Here is a 12,521-nt window from a genome sequence, read left to right on the forward strand (position 1 = left end):
ATCCATCCTGTCGTGAGTGACTCACCCATCAGGCTGCTGAGCTGAAGGCTGGCTGGAACCCATGGGCGGGCGATGGGGACTCAGTCTGGGGCTGGGCTTCTAAGACCAGGCAGCTGGCATGGGGCTGGCTCCTCTACCTGCTGCTAGATTAGCAGGTGTCCCTCAAGAAAGCAATTTACCAGAACCCATCCTACAAGCTCATCCCTTCTTCCCACCTTCTCCACCAGTCTCTTACCAGGTCACACCAGCCCCTCCTGGAGGCTTTTCCAGACTTACTGTCCTGGTACCTGGGCCACTTCTGTTCCCTTGACAAAAGCAGGTAGGAAACTTAGACCTCGAGACATCCGCCACCCACCCAAATCACAAAAGCCAGAGACCAATGTTGGAGATAAAGCCATAACCAGGTGGCTGGCTGGGTGCAACAGGGGACTCTCTCATTGACAAAATCCAGTGCAGCCACTCATCAACAGGCAGAGTCTCAGAAGAAAGCCAAGCCAAGAAGGCTCAAGAAAGCCCAGCCAAGAGGGCTCACAAAGACTAGAAGCTAGAGGTTGGATAGAGAGAGCAAGGTCAGCCAGGGGCACAAGAAAGACAGAGAAACACATTGGCAGGTCCAAGCGTGTGTCCACTTCCTCCTAAGCCCCACTCTATAGCTCCACCCCTGCCAGCCAGAGAAGTGGTCATGGTGGCCTGGGCAAGAGAGAGAGATGTCAACGGGGCCGATGGGAGAAGGGGCTTGTTGACTGCAAACTGTCCATTATGGCTCAGATTATAAGCATATTGCACAGGGCTCTCTGCACGATGCCGGGGAAATCCAATACGCTGAAAGGTTAATGCAATCAATTAGGGTGACAAGGAAGTAAAGTAAAGCCTTCCGAGTAGATGAAAAGGAGAGAGGGAGAGGGAGAGCGAGCCATGAGTTGGGGGGGGGGCAGCATGAGTGGTGGGAAACCAAGAGAGAGAAACTTATGGAGCACACAGAGAGAAGGCCTGGAGGGGAGGAGAGATGTAGAGACCTGGGAGGGGCTGGAGCAGAGCCAACAAAAGAGGCATTCAGATATCTGGGTTGTAGAGCTCCTATCCCACACCTCCACCCATCCTGATCCGACTTGGAGCCCCACCCAGGTGTATCCCATAGCCGAGGTGTCAAACCAGGGCAGATTGGATCGCTGACCTTGGACAGAGCAAGCACCCACTTAGTATTCCCGTGGGGCCTTCTCAGCAGAAGGCCTGGCTTGCGCCCTGGCCTTCACAGGCTGAAGCAGGGACCCAGACCCTTTTCTTGCCTTGCTTCCTCCCAGCAGTTCAGAGCCTGGTGGGCAGGACCCCTATGTCATTAGAAGCGGATGGTCTGAGAGGATGGGCCACATTCCAGGGCCCATCAAGTGTGAGGGACACAGGACTGTCCACTGTCCAGTACACAGAGGTTTTCCAGACTGGGAGAGGGAAAGCTCCAGGGCAACTTCTGGCGGGGGGGGGGGGGGGCTTTTTTATGGTTTTTCGAGACAGGGTTTCGCTCTATAGCTTTGGAGCCTATCCTGGAACAGGCTGGCCTCGAACTCACAGAGATCCACCTGAATCTGCCTCCCGAGTGCTGGGATTAAAGGCGCGCTCCACCAACGCCCAGCCTGGGGAAACTCTTGACCTTCCTGAAGTTGGGTTCTGGGCTGGCTGCTTTCAGCCACTGCCCACTCCCTTACTCCAGCAGCCCTGCAAAGTACATCTTCCACCTTGGAAAGTGGGCCAGGGTGGGGGTGGGGATTGGGGGGTGGGAGGGACATAACGATGCTTGGTAAAAGCTACAGGAGGAACACTGGGTGCAGGAGCTCCCGAGCTGGGACTTGAGGGTAAGAGGGACTGAAGAGAGCAGGAGGCACTAGGCAGAGGGGCAGAGGCTTGGCAACTTTAAGCAGGACTTCAAGCATCCTGAAATCAGTCGTCCCCCCCCCCCGCCAGGGTCCCTATGCAATCCCAACCTCACTGTGACCACACGGCACTGAAAATGCACTTAACACCAAGGATTTACACACTTAGGCAGGTTACAGTGGCAAATCTCATGCAATGTATATTTTACCAGAGAGGGGACAGAAATCAGGAGCCAGAATCTGGGCCAGCAAACCCTCCTCTGTGAAAGGGCCAGGTAATAAATATTGTATACGTCACAGGCCAAACGGTTTCTTCTGTAGTCATTCTACTCTGCCATTGTAGAATGAAAGCAGCCACAGACTATGAAAATGAATGGGCATTACTTTCCAATAAAACTTTATTTACAAAAAAAAAAAAAAAAAAAAAAAAAGCAGGCTGTGAGCCAAACGTGACCTGGGAACTGTAGTTTGCCTGGGATTTGTCCAGAAAATGGAAGCATCCCGCCTTTCAGAATTTGGATGATTCCTGGGGACAGTGTGTCTAATCTGGCAGAGGTCCCCAAAGGAAGCAAGTGGGGCAGGAGGGGGGTGGGGGGGCACAGAGACTCAGATCTGGCATGGGAAGCCTATTTATGCCTCACAGCATCCTGGGAAAGCCCTTTGAAGGTTTTGAGATTCTTAAGGGGGCGAGGAAAGAGAGGAAGGCTGCATGCAGTTCTGGTCATTTCCAGAGTCTCAACGCGCTGAGATAGCAGTGAGGCTGAGGCTAGAGAGCAGGAAGGAGCGACCAGAGGGAGCCAGAAGGGGCTCCGGGAGAGAAAGGCCAGAGAGCGCCCCGGAGCTGCGCTGTAACCAGGGTGGTGCTGGCGGCAAAGGGAGGAATCCACGGGCCCCAGCGAGAGCGCAGGGCGCGGGCCGGGCCTGCCCTACACCGGGCCGCCTCTGATCACGTTTTCAGGGCCACTGCCCGCAGGCGCAGACAATGCTGGGGGAGCCTTTGAAGTCCGAAAGGGATGCCGCGGTGGGAGCCAAGGGACTCTCCTCCCTTCCCCCGTGCTCCCTATGGGGAAGAGGCCAGCGGGACAAAACTGGAGCGGGTCGCAGCCTGGCCCCCGAAATGCGAGAGACAAAGGGAAAACAAACAGGTTTGGAGCCAAGCGCACGGTGCTGTGTCTGTCCCCCGCCCCGCCGAGTCCGGATGATGGATGGCTGCAGCCAGCCTGCTCGCCCGCCGAGCGGGCCCCGTTATTTACATAACACTGGCGTTCCACCGGTCACCTCTGACACTGCACTGCCCGGGGCTAAGGCCCGGTGGCCCTGCAGTTCTTCGAGCCACCAGGGACTGTGACAGCCTGTGAAGACCAGGGCTGTGCTGAGTGCCTGGCTTCTAGGGAGCCCTGGACTTGGGGTAAAGCAGGACATGGCAGCCTCCTCCCAGCCAGTTCTTAGCAGATCCGAAGGTGGCTCAACCTCAAAGAAGAGGCAGAACTGGGGGCGGAGTCTAGGTCATTAAACTCGTTCGCCTCTCCAGGCATGGCTAGAAGTAGAACTTCCCTGGAGAACCAGAGGCAGCTACCACAGTGGACAAACAGTAGGGCCAGAGTGGGACACCAGCCTTGCACCAACATCCTAGTACCGCAGCTGCCTGGCGCTCATTCCTTGCTCCAAATCTGCAATCCATCCACCCCCAGCCTGTTTCCAGTATAAAAGCCAAACAGCTCTTGCTGGGCCCCTATTGTTCCAGACAGGTTCCAGTAGCCATGTGGCTCCCATCCCCTGCCTCCAACTCCCCATCCCTCCTGAATGCTTGAAGAATTGAACTCAAGACCAAGTTGGTATATCTCACACCAGCAGTCACACAACGCCCAGAAGAGGGGTGGGGTGGGGGTGGGGCAGCTGGAGCCTTACCTCACCGGGTCCTAGAGATTCCTCAAACACAGTTGGGGCGTCACTTCATCCTGGTGACAAAGAAGAACCTGTTAGTCTTTCCCGGAGGAAACCTATGACTTCTTCCCTCCAAACATGCTGTCATGGCCCCTATGTGTCCAAGGGCTGGCTCTCTGTCACCCATGGGCTAAAAGGCTGATGATGCTCCAGGGTTAGCCGGAAAGAAGGGCCAGTAATTTAGACATGCTCAACGGGCTCTGCTTGGGGCCCATTTTAAGTATATGCCAACTAAAGACTGAAAAATCAGGAAGCAGAGGTACCTGTTACACGGGAAATATGGCTCCTAAGATACCTCTATCCAAAGAAAGTCAGACTATTCTATACACTGCCTAGTGGAGACAGAGAAGGGTGTGTGCGTGTGCATGTGCGTGTACGTGTGAGTGTGCGTGTGCGTGTGCGTGTGCGTGTGCGTGTGCGTGTGTGTGTGTGTGTGTGTGTGTGTGTGTGTGTGTGTGTGTGTTTGGGGGGTGTCTATGTGCACACATGTGTATGCCAGTTACAGGCCTTCAGCCTTCCCTGAACATTTAGTGGCTAAGTAGGTATTCCTGGAGACAATCAATAAATGTAACACCAACCACTCCTTGACTCCTTCCTTTATCCTGGGCCTTGGAAACAAAAATGACAAATGGCAAGCTGTTCCCAAGTGACTGAGTGAGTGTTGGGGCGTGGGGGACAAGGTCAGAAGTCAGGAAGCTACAACTCCATTGGAACAGACTGTGGGTAGTACCTTCCACCCCGATGGACCAAGACAACCCCCAAAGAAGGTTCAGACCAGGGGAGCAACAACACTGAAGGGTCTTCAACCAATCACTAATGTAGCTCAGCTTGCAGGCTCAGGTTCTCTGCAGCCTAGAGCAGGAGTGTGTGGGTCCAGGTTCAATTGGGACAGACTCCACTTGCAGAAGGAAGGACCCAAGGAACCTGACTCCCACCTGGCCCCACCCGCCCTTTCCTGGGTCTTCCCTATACCCTAGCCTTAGTATCTGCCCTGCTGGACAAAGGGTTTGCCGTTTGTTCCCCCTTTCTTGCCTATCCCGAATGTGTGACTTATCAGTGATGCAAGAGGAATAACACCAATTTCCTTAGGCTATGTAATCCCCAAATCAGATTGGGGGGATTGCCGGAGATGAGGTGACCTTGTCCAGCAATCCCAGAATGCCACCCAGTCCCACCACCAGCTCTCTCATTCCCAGGACATATTTAGACAGATAAAGCTAATTGTACTTGACGTGTCCTCTTAAGGAGGGTTCTACTCTCTGCTAGGTCAGTGTTACAGCCTATGCTGGGCTGCTGAGGCGAAGAGTGCCCAGTGGGGCAGGGCCTACATGGCTGCATAAAAGGGTTGACAGCCTGGTGACCCTCAAATGGCTTGGGAGGCTTTCTCTGTGTGCCCAGGACACTTGTGGATCTAGAAGGTGGGAGCTGAGGGGTGTACGGAGGAGTGGACACCTACGGTAGGGGCAATAGAGAGAAACTGGGTGCCAGGCAGAGGTGGACAAGGCCGATGGAACCCTCGGAGTGAAAAAGGGATAGAGTTGGAGATGAGAGGTGAGCTAAGGGGAAGGACTTCGGGCTAGGCCAGGGGAACAGGAATGGAGACCCCCAAAGCCAATGCTGGGAGGAGCTACGTGGGCTTGGCCTGCAGAGTGCACGTTCTGGCCAATGAGCCTTAGGCCCTGGCAGGGGCACCATCTTTGTGCAGTCAGTCCATCCCAAGGCCTCCTTCTTGAGATCTGTCAAGACGCCCCAGCCAGCCTCCCTTGAACCCCCAAAGCCCCCCAACTCTACAGCTCCAGTATCTCCCTTCCGCCACCTTTTTCTCCCTCCCCTCCTCCCCGGCAACTGTGCATTTATTAATTCATGAGGCACTAATTAGTTCTTTGTTTAATTTTGTGTTAAACAGACTGACCGGAATGATAACGACTTACAGCACAGTGTTGCTGTCCCCAACCACCCCTGTTTTCCGACAACAAGGGAGCGCAGGAGACCCGAGCGCTGAACCCAAATCCCTCAGCAGTTGCACTTCATTAAGTCAAAATGTGACAAGGAGCTTAGAGAGCAACTTGCAGATCTGATCACACAGAACAATCGGGAGGAAACTTTCCAGGAGTTGGCTGGGGCTGGAGGCAGGAGGGGGAGGGGTGGAGACACACATAGAGGCACCAAGAGGCGCCCTCCAGGCCCATCCTTGCCTGTCCAGGGCAGGGAGCCTGGCTGACAGCAGCAGGGACATTCATTATCTCTCAGTTGGATCTGGGGCACTAGGAAGATTCTAGGCTCCAGTGAGGACCCGAGCAATATCCAGTAGGCCATTTTCATTTCTTTATTCCTGTGCCTTCTGCCTCTGCCCCTCCCAGTGATGATGCCTTCTTCTGGCCTATAGGAATGAGTGGTTGGCACAACCGGATAATGGCAGTGAATGAGAAAGCCGGGTTAGTTAAGGAAGGGTTCTGCTGGGGTGGGGGGGAGGACCCCTACCCTCAGGGAGGCTAAGGTCCAGGGAAACACCTCAAGGCTAAAAGAGAAAGGGAATGTATGTTCAGGGATCACAGCAGACATGCCCATGTGTTGTCAGGGCACCCTCTGCCAGTTTTCTCGTGTGTGTGTGTGTGTGTGTGTGTGTGTGTGTGTGTGTGTGTGTGTGTGTGTGTTCAAGATTAGCTGTCCCAAAACTCACTCTGTAGACCAGGCTGGCCTTGAACTCACAGAGATCCGCCTGCCTCTGCCTTCTGAGTGCTGGGATTAAAGGCGTGCGCCACCACCTCTGTCAGTTTTCTATCCACCCATCCTCCATCTGTCAATCCCACCATTCCATCATTCACCCATCAATCCATTTTCTGTCCATCTTCTGTCAGTCTGTCCAGGATTAACCATAACTACCCTGAGAACAAACAGTCGAGGGCTCTGTGTAGAGGAACAGGCAATCAGAAGAAAGCAGAGCAAGGCTCTGGAGCCTGTGAGCTGTGGTGGCTGCTTGTCCCCAAGTGGCTGATCCAAGAGTAGGCTCTTGGCCCCAGAGATGTCAAAGTGCCAACCACATCAGCTCTAGCATAGGCAAGAACAACGGCACCAAAAGCAAACCCTGTCCAGCCTAAAGGCATCAGCCCTGACCTGAATCTCTGCCAGAGGTACAGAGGGGGTGTAAGAATGAAAACAGAAGCACACAGGGAGTTGACAAAGTGAGCCCTCCATCTTGCAGACTGTTGCCTTCTTCCTGCTGGCTGCTGCACTTGTCCACGGGAGGCCTGAGCACACACAGCCCACTGGCCAGGAAGTAATCCTGTAGGGCAGCCACAGTCCTCCCTGTCCCTAGCTGGCCACGTCTGAAGTACAGTGGTCTCCACCCTAGCCTTGCAGCCCTGGGCTGGCTTCTGTTAATTTGCTGTCAGGCTGCCTAAGCAAACCAATTAAAACTAATCATTAATTATAAAAGAGGAGAAGAGGAGAGAGGAGAGGGTGAACGATGGGGACAGGAAGAAGGAATTGGGCTAGAGAGAAAAGACTCAGGGCTTTCAGGGGGCTCTGATTTGGGGACTAGGGACCAAGGATTCAGGAAGGAATCAGGAAGAGGCCAAGGATGATGGGAGCAACTGATGGGTAGGAGAGTAGAAGAAAAGGGAGGGGGGAGGAAAGACATGCTAGAGCAGCACCAGGCCTGCAGGAGGCTGACTCCCACAAAATCTCCTCTGCCTAGAGCGGAAATCTCTCTGCCACCTGGGCCCATGCTCTCTCCCACAGGCTGCCTGGCTCCATATGTATGAACCCCAGGCCAGGCTCCAGTCTGAGTTCCAACCTGCTCCCCAGCCTTCTCAGGCCATGGAGATTCAGGACAGCTGCTGGGCCGCCTGGCTACCCACCCCCTGCCACCCCAGCCCACCTCCCCATCTTCATACCCCCTCCTCCCGGCTGGGCCTTTCACAAGGGCTGGGGCCATGTCAGCCCGGCAGCTTGAGGAGGGGCAGCACAGACAACAAGGGGCAGTGTCATGGAAACGGGCACTTTCGTGGAGAAATATTCTGTTTGGCCTCCTTCTTGCATTGAGGAGCTGTCAGGAGCCTGAGTGAGAGTCACACTATCCCGGGACCAGGCGTGACAAAACCTATTTTCTGCCTCAAATTTGATTGATTAAAAAACTTTTTAGGAAAACCATGTTGAAAGAGTGGAAAAAAAAAAGATAGAGAGGGAGGGAGAAATAGAAGGGGAAAGAAAGAATAAAAAGTGCTATAGGGGAAGGAGGACTGGAAGAGAAAGGCGACATCCAGGGGCCAGCCGTCCCCTGCATGCACGCTGCAAGGGTGGCAGGGTATGTATCAGAGGCCCAGACACCGAAAACCAGGCGAAACAGAAAACCCAAAGAGAGCCTGGAACTTTTACACTGTGTTTGGCAGGACAATGAAGGGGCTGCCGGCTCTCTACAGTACAGTGTGGCAGGGGCCGGATCTGGACAGCAGAGGCAGCAGCCAGAGCAGGCTGTCTGCCCCTACATAAGGAGAGAAGACCAAAGCCTCCAGGCCAGGAGGGGCAGGTGGCTCTGCTGGCCAGCACCAAGTTAAGATGGGCTCTTGATTGCCTCTGTAGTTTCTCCCAAAATAGCCTTGACTGGAATTTGGCCAGAATCCTGAAAAATCAAACAGGGTCAAGAGGGAGGGCCTAGTCATTTAGAGTCAGGGAAGTGATTTCCCACACCCCACACCCCCCAGATGTATGCATGTATTCGGAGCTAGAGCAGGCTGACACCAGGTGCCCCCATAGCTTTCCACTTTATTATTATTATTTTGTGTATGAGTGTTTTGCCTGCATATAGGTCTGTGAACCCTATGTGTGCCTGGTGCCCAAAGAGGTGATGAACCTGCTGGGAATTGAGTCTGGGTTCTTTGCAAGAATAACAAAACAACAAGTACAATTTTCTCTTACTTTTTCTTTTCTTCTCCTTTCTTTCTTTCTTTCTTTCTTTCTTTCTTTCTTTCCTTCTTTCTTTCTTTCTTTGTTCGTTTGTTTTTCGTAGCAGGGTTTCTCTGCGTAACACTCCTGGCTGTTCTGGAACTCACTCTGTAAACCAGGCTGGTTTTGAACTCACAGTGATCCTCCTGCCTCTGCCTCCCAAATTCTGGGATTAAAGGCTTGTGCCATCATTACACTGCAGCTGAACAAGTGCTCTTAACCACTGAGCCAAGTCTCCAGCCTCTCACATAATTTTTTGAGACAGTTTCTCGTTGAAACTGGAGCTCACTGAATTCACTAATTGGCTACACCTGCAGAACAGTCATCCCCTGGGATCCTCTTGTCTCTACCTCCCCAGTGCTGGGATTACAGGCATGTGCCACTATAGCCAGCTTTTTACTTGGGTGTTAAAGATATGAACTCAGGCCCTCATGCTTACACAGCAGGCATTTTATGAACTGAGCCGTCTCCCCACTCCCTCAAGGAGAGTTTTTAATAATAGTAATGTAACCAACTGGAGAGCAGGAAGTGACCAACATGGCCCTTCCATGCCGCAGTTAAATGGCTCTGCTGCTCAGTGCTCCTGTTGGCTCCTTTCACACCTCTGTCCTGTCCAGGCAGGGGCTTTAAAGATGATAGAGGTGGGGGTCTTGCCTTGGTTTCTCAAGGAGAAGAGCCACCCCTTTCTGCTTCTGGGACTCCCTCTGGAGAAAGAAGCATCACCATTTCCCAGTGTCCCTGCCTGGCCACCACAGCTGTGCCTCAACTATATCCCTGGACAAGACCTACGCTCTCTCTAGGGAGAAAGGTCTGAATTGGTGGCCCAGTATGCTTCCCTGTTTCTACAGGCCTCAAGGGCCAGGGTGACAGGTGGTGCTGGCCAAGCAGTCAGCAAGGCTGTTCCATGTGCTAAGAAAAGCTCAGAGGAGCTGGGCAGTGGTGCACACCTTAACCCCCCACCCCTCAGGAGGCAGAGGCAGCCAGATCTCTGTGAGTTCGAGGCCAGCCTGGTCTACAGAAGGAGTTCCAGAAAAGGCTCCAAAGCTACAGAGAAACCTGTCTCGGAAAAACAAAACAAACAAACAGAACAGGAAGAGCTCAGAGGTATCAACTCAGACTCCACTCAGGACTCAGCGTGTGTGTGACACAGGGCCACTGCTGAGCTGACACATTTAGCAGACAGATGCTCAGAGAGGTGACACCTCCTCTGGCCTTGCCATAAACAATCCAGTCTCTGCAGCCGTTTCCCAGAGAGTTAGAGATGCCAGGCATGAGGAAGACATTGTCCAACCCCGCCCCACCTGGCCATTACCAGACACTGTGAAGAGCCAGGGTTACAGTGTTCAGCATAGTTCCGGCACATGAAGAAACTATCCCTGGACATTAGTTATTAGGACCCTTCATGGGAGAGATTCCACGGTTTCACGACAAGGTATGGACCTCAAAGGTGGCCCATAGAGACTTAGAAACTTGAACACAACTGTTTCTAGTAGCACCATTCAGGACAATCAAAAGGCAGACACAGTCTGAACTCCCATTAGTTGAGCAAAGGATAAAGAACGATGGTCTATATGTACTATGTGTTAGTATTCAGGCACCTGCACTGGCCTGTCCTTGGGGTTCTGACAGGATGCACCCTCAGCTGCTGCCACTAAGAGCACCACCTGTGCATATCCACTATGTTCCCTTTTAAAGGGGCCCTGACCACCTCCCATCCTTCTCTCTCTTTCTTTCTTTCTTTCTTTCTTTCTTTCTTTCTTTCTTTCTTTCTTTCTCTCTGTCTGTTCCCTTCGCTCTCTCTCCTCCTCTAGTCCCCCTCCCCTTCCCCCTTTTTATGATCCCTTTCCCTAATTAAAAAAAAAAAACCCTCTGCTTGAACCCTGTAGCATGGCATCTTTCTCTGGAGCGCTGCTTTTCTTAAATTATAACACTATGGACTATTATACAGCCATAAAAAGTAATGAAGACTCGACACATGCCACAACACGAGAACACCTGAATAGAAGGTTATACTAGACAGGGGAGGTTATAAATTGTATGATTCTAGCTACACAAAAACATGTAGACTATAGATAGAGAATAGCTAGTGACTGTCAGGGTCCAGGGAAGGGAAGAGTTGGGGGTGACTGATTGCCCACTTCTGTATGGGGTGTTTAAAAACTCTGGAACTTGTTGCATGGAGTGGCTCACACCTTTAATCCCAACAATTAGGAGGCAGAGGCCAGCCTGGTCTACAAAGGTCCAGGATATCTGGACCACACAGAGAAACCATCTTGAAAAACCAAACCAACCAACCAATAAATAAATAAATTCTGGAACTAGATCTTGCTAATGGCTATACATCTTGTGAGTGTAGCTAATGCCACCGAACATGCACTTTAAATGGTCATACTGGTAAACTTTAGGGCGTGTGTATTTCCCACAATAAAACGCATGCTACCACAGGAGGTTAGAAGACAGGTATGAGACATGGGAACTCAGCAGAGGCATTGGATGAGCCAAGCTGGGGCTGCAGGGTGATATGGTAATTTCAAATGAGTCCTGTTTCCTTCCAGCCCTGGAAAGGATTTGAGCCACCATCTGAGGTACTTTGTACCACCTAAACTGATAGAACTATGTGGCCCCGGGATTAACCTCTAGCACCTCATAAACTGGGTGTGGTGGAGCACATCTGTAAGCCCAGCACTTGGGAGATGGAGACAGGAAGGTCCTGGACATGGGCATCCTGGGCTAGACCCTGTCAGAAAGGAAGGGAAACAGAGAGGGGGGCGCACATTATAATGGCAGAGAAAAGGCCAGGTGCCTTCCCATGGATCTCCCCTTAGAATACCCTCCCTCAAGTAACTCCATCTCCCAAACACACCACTTCCCAGCATGCACAGGCAGCAGACAGAGCTTCTACAAATCCCAGGACCCCCAGCCCTGCCTCCGCCTCCGCATATCCCTCTGCCCAGCTAGGCAGAAACTTCCGCTCCCACCCAGGATCCCTGTGCAACAAGCTCCCTCCACAGGGCTCAGAGTTGATGACTTCCCCGCCCCCCAGGGCTCTAGGGCTTCCCAAGGTCGGGCAGTCCAACCCGAAGGGAAAGCCTAGGATACCAGGGGTGTAGGGGAAAGCCAAGTACTCTGGGGGTCCCCTGAGCTCTAATCCCCCATCCCTTCTGCCCATTCCTGAATGCGTGGTGTGCTCACAGAAACCCCTGCCTTGGCCCGGGAACTGTCAGGAGATCAACAAACAAAAGCTGCTTCTTGACAGGGAGTCATTTATATTTTAGCTTCGTTCCATTATCCTAACGAATCCTTCATCAGCAGATGCAATATTAACAGCAGAAAAATCAGCTCATTACATCCGGGGGGATTTCATCAAGCCGGCAATCATGTGTGCAGCTCCCCAAGCCTTCAAGAGGCCAGTGGGGCTGTTATTTATTTATTTTGTTACTTATTTATTTAATTTTTTGGGTTCTTTCCACATAATTGCGCTGCATCTCAGATCTTTAATAAATAATTTGTAGGTCCTGAACTGCACACAGCTTTGCTCTCTGCCACGAGAGCCTGCTTTAGCCAAAATATTTACCAATATTTAAAAGTCATTAGAGTCAGGAAGGAAGTGGGGAGGGGTACTGGGAGTAGCCTGATTTGGGGCTATGGTGCTTATTAATCTTGCCCTCCAGACCCATCTCTTGGGGGGAGGGTGGCCATCCTGCCTGGTGACTCCTGGTAGAGGTCCTGCCTGTCACTCTCTGCTTGATGAGTCCGGATGGAGGTTTC

The sequence above is a fragment of the Cricetulus griseus genome, chromosome 2 (assembly GCF_003668045.3).
Source record: "Cricetulus griseus strain 17A/GY chromosome 2, alternate assembly CriGri-PICRH-1.0, whole genome shotgun sequence".
Lineage (NCBI taxonomy): Eukaryota > Metazoa > Chordata > Mammalia > Rodentia > Cricetidae > Cricetulus > Cricetulus griseus.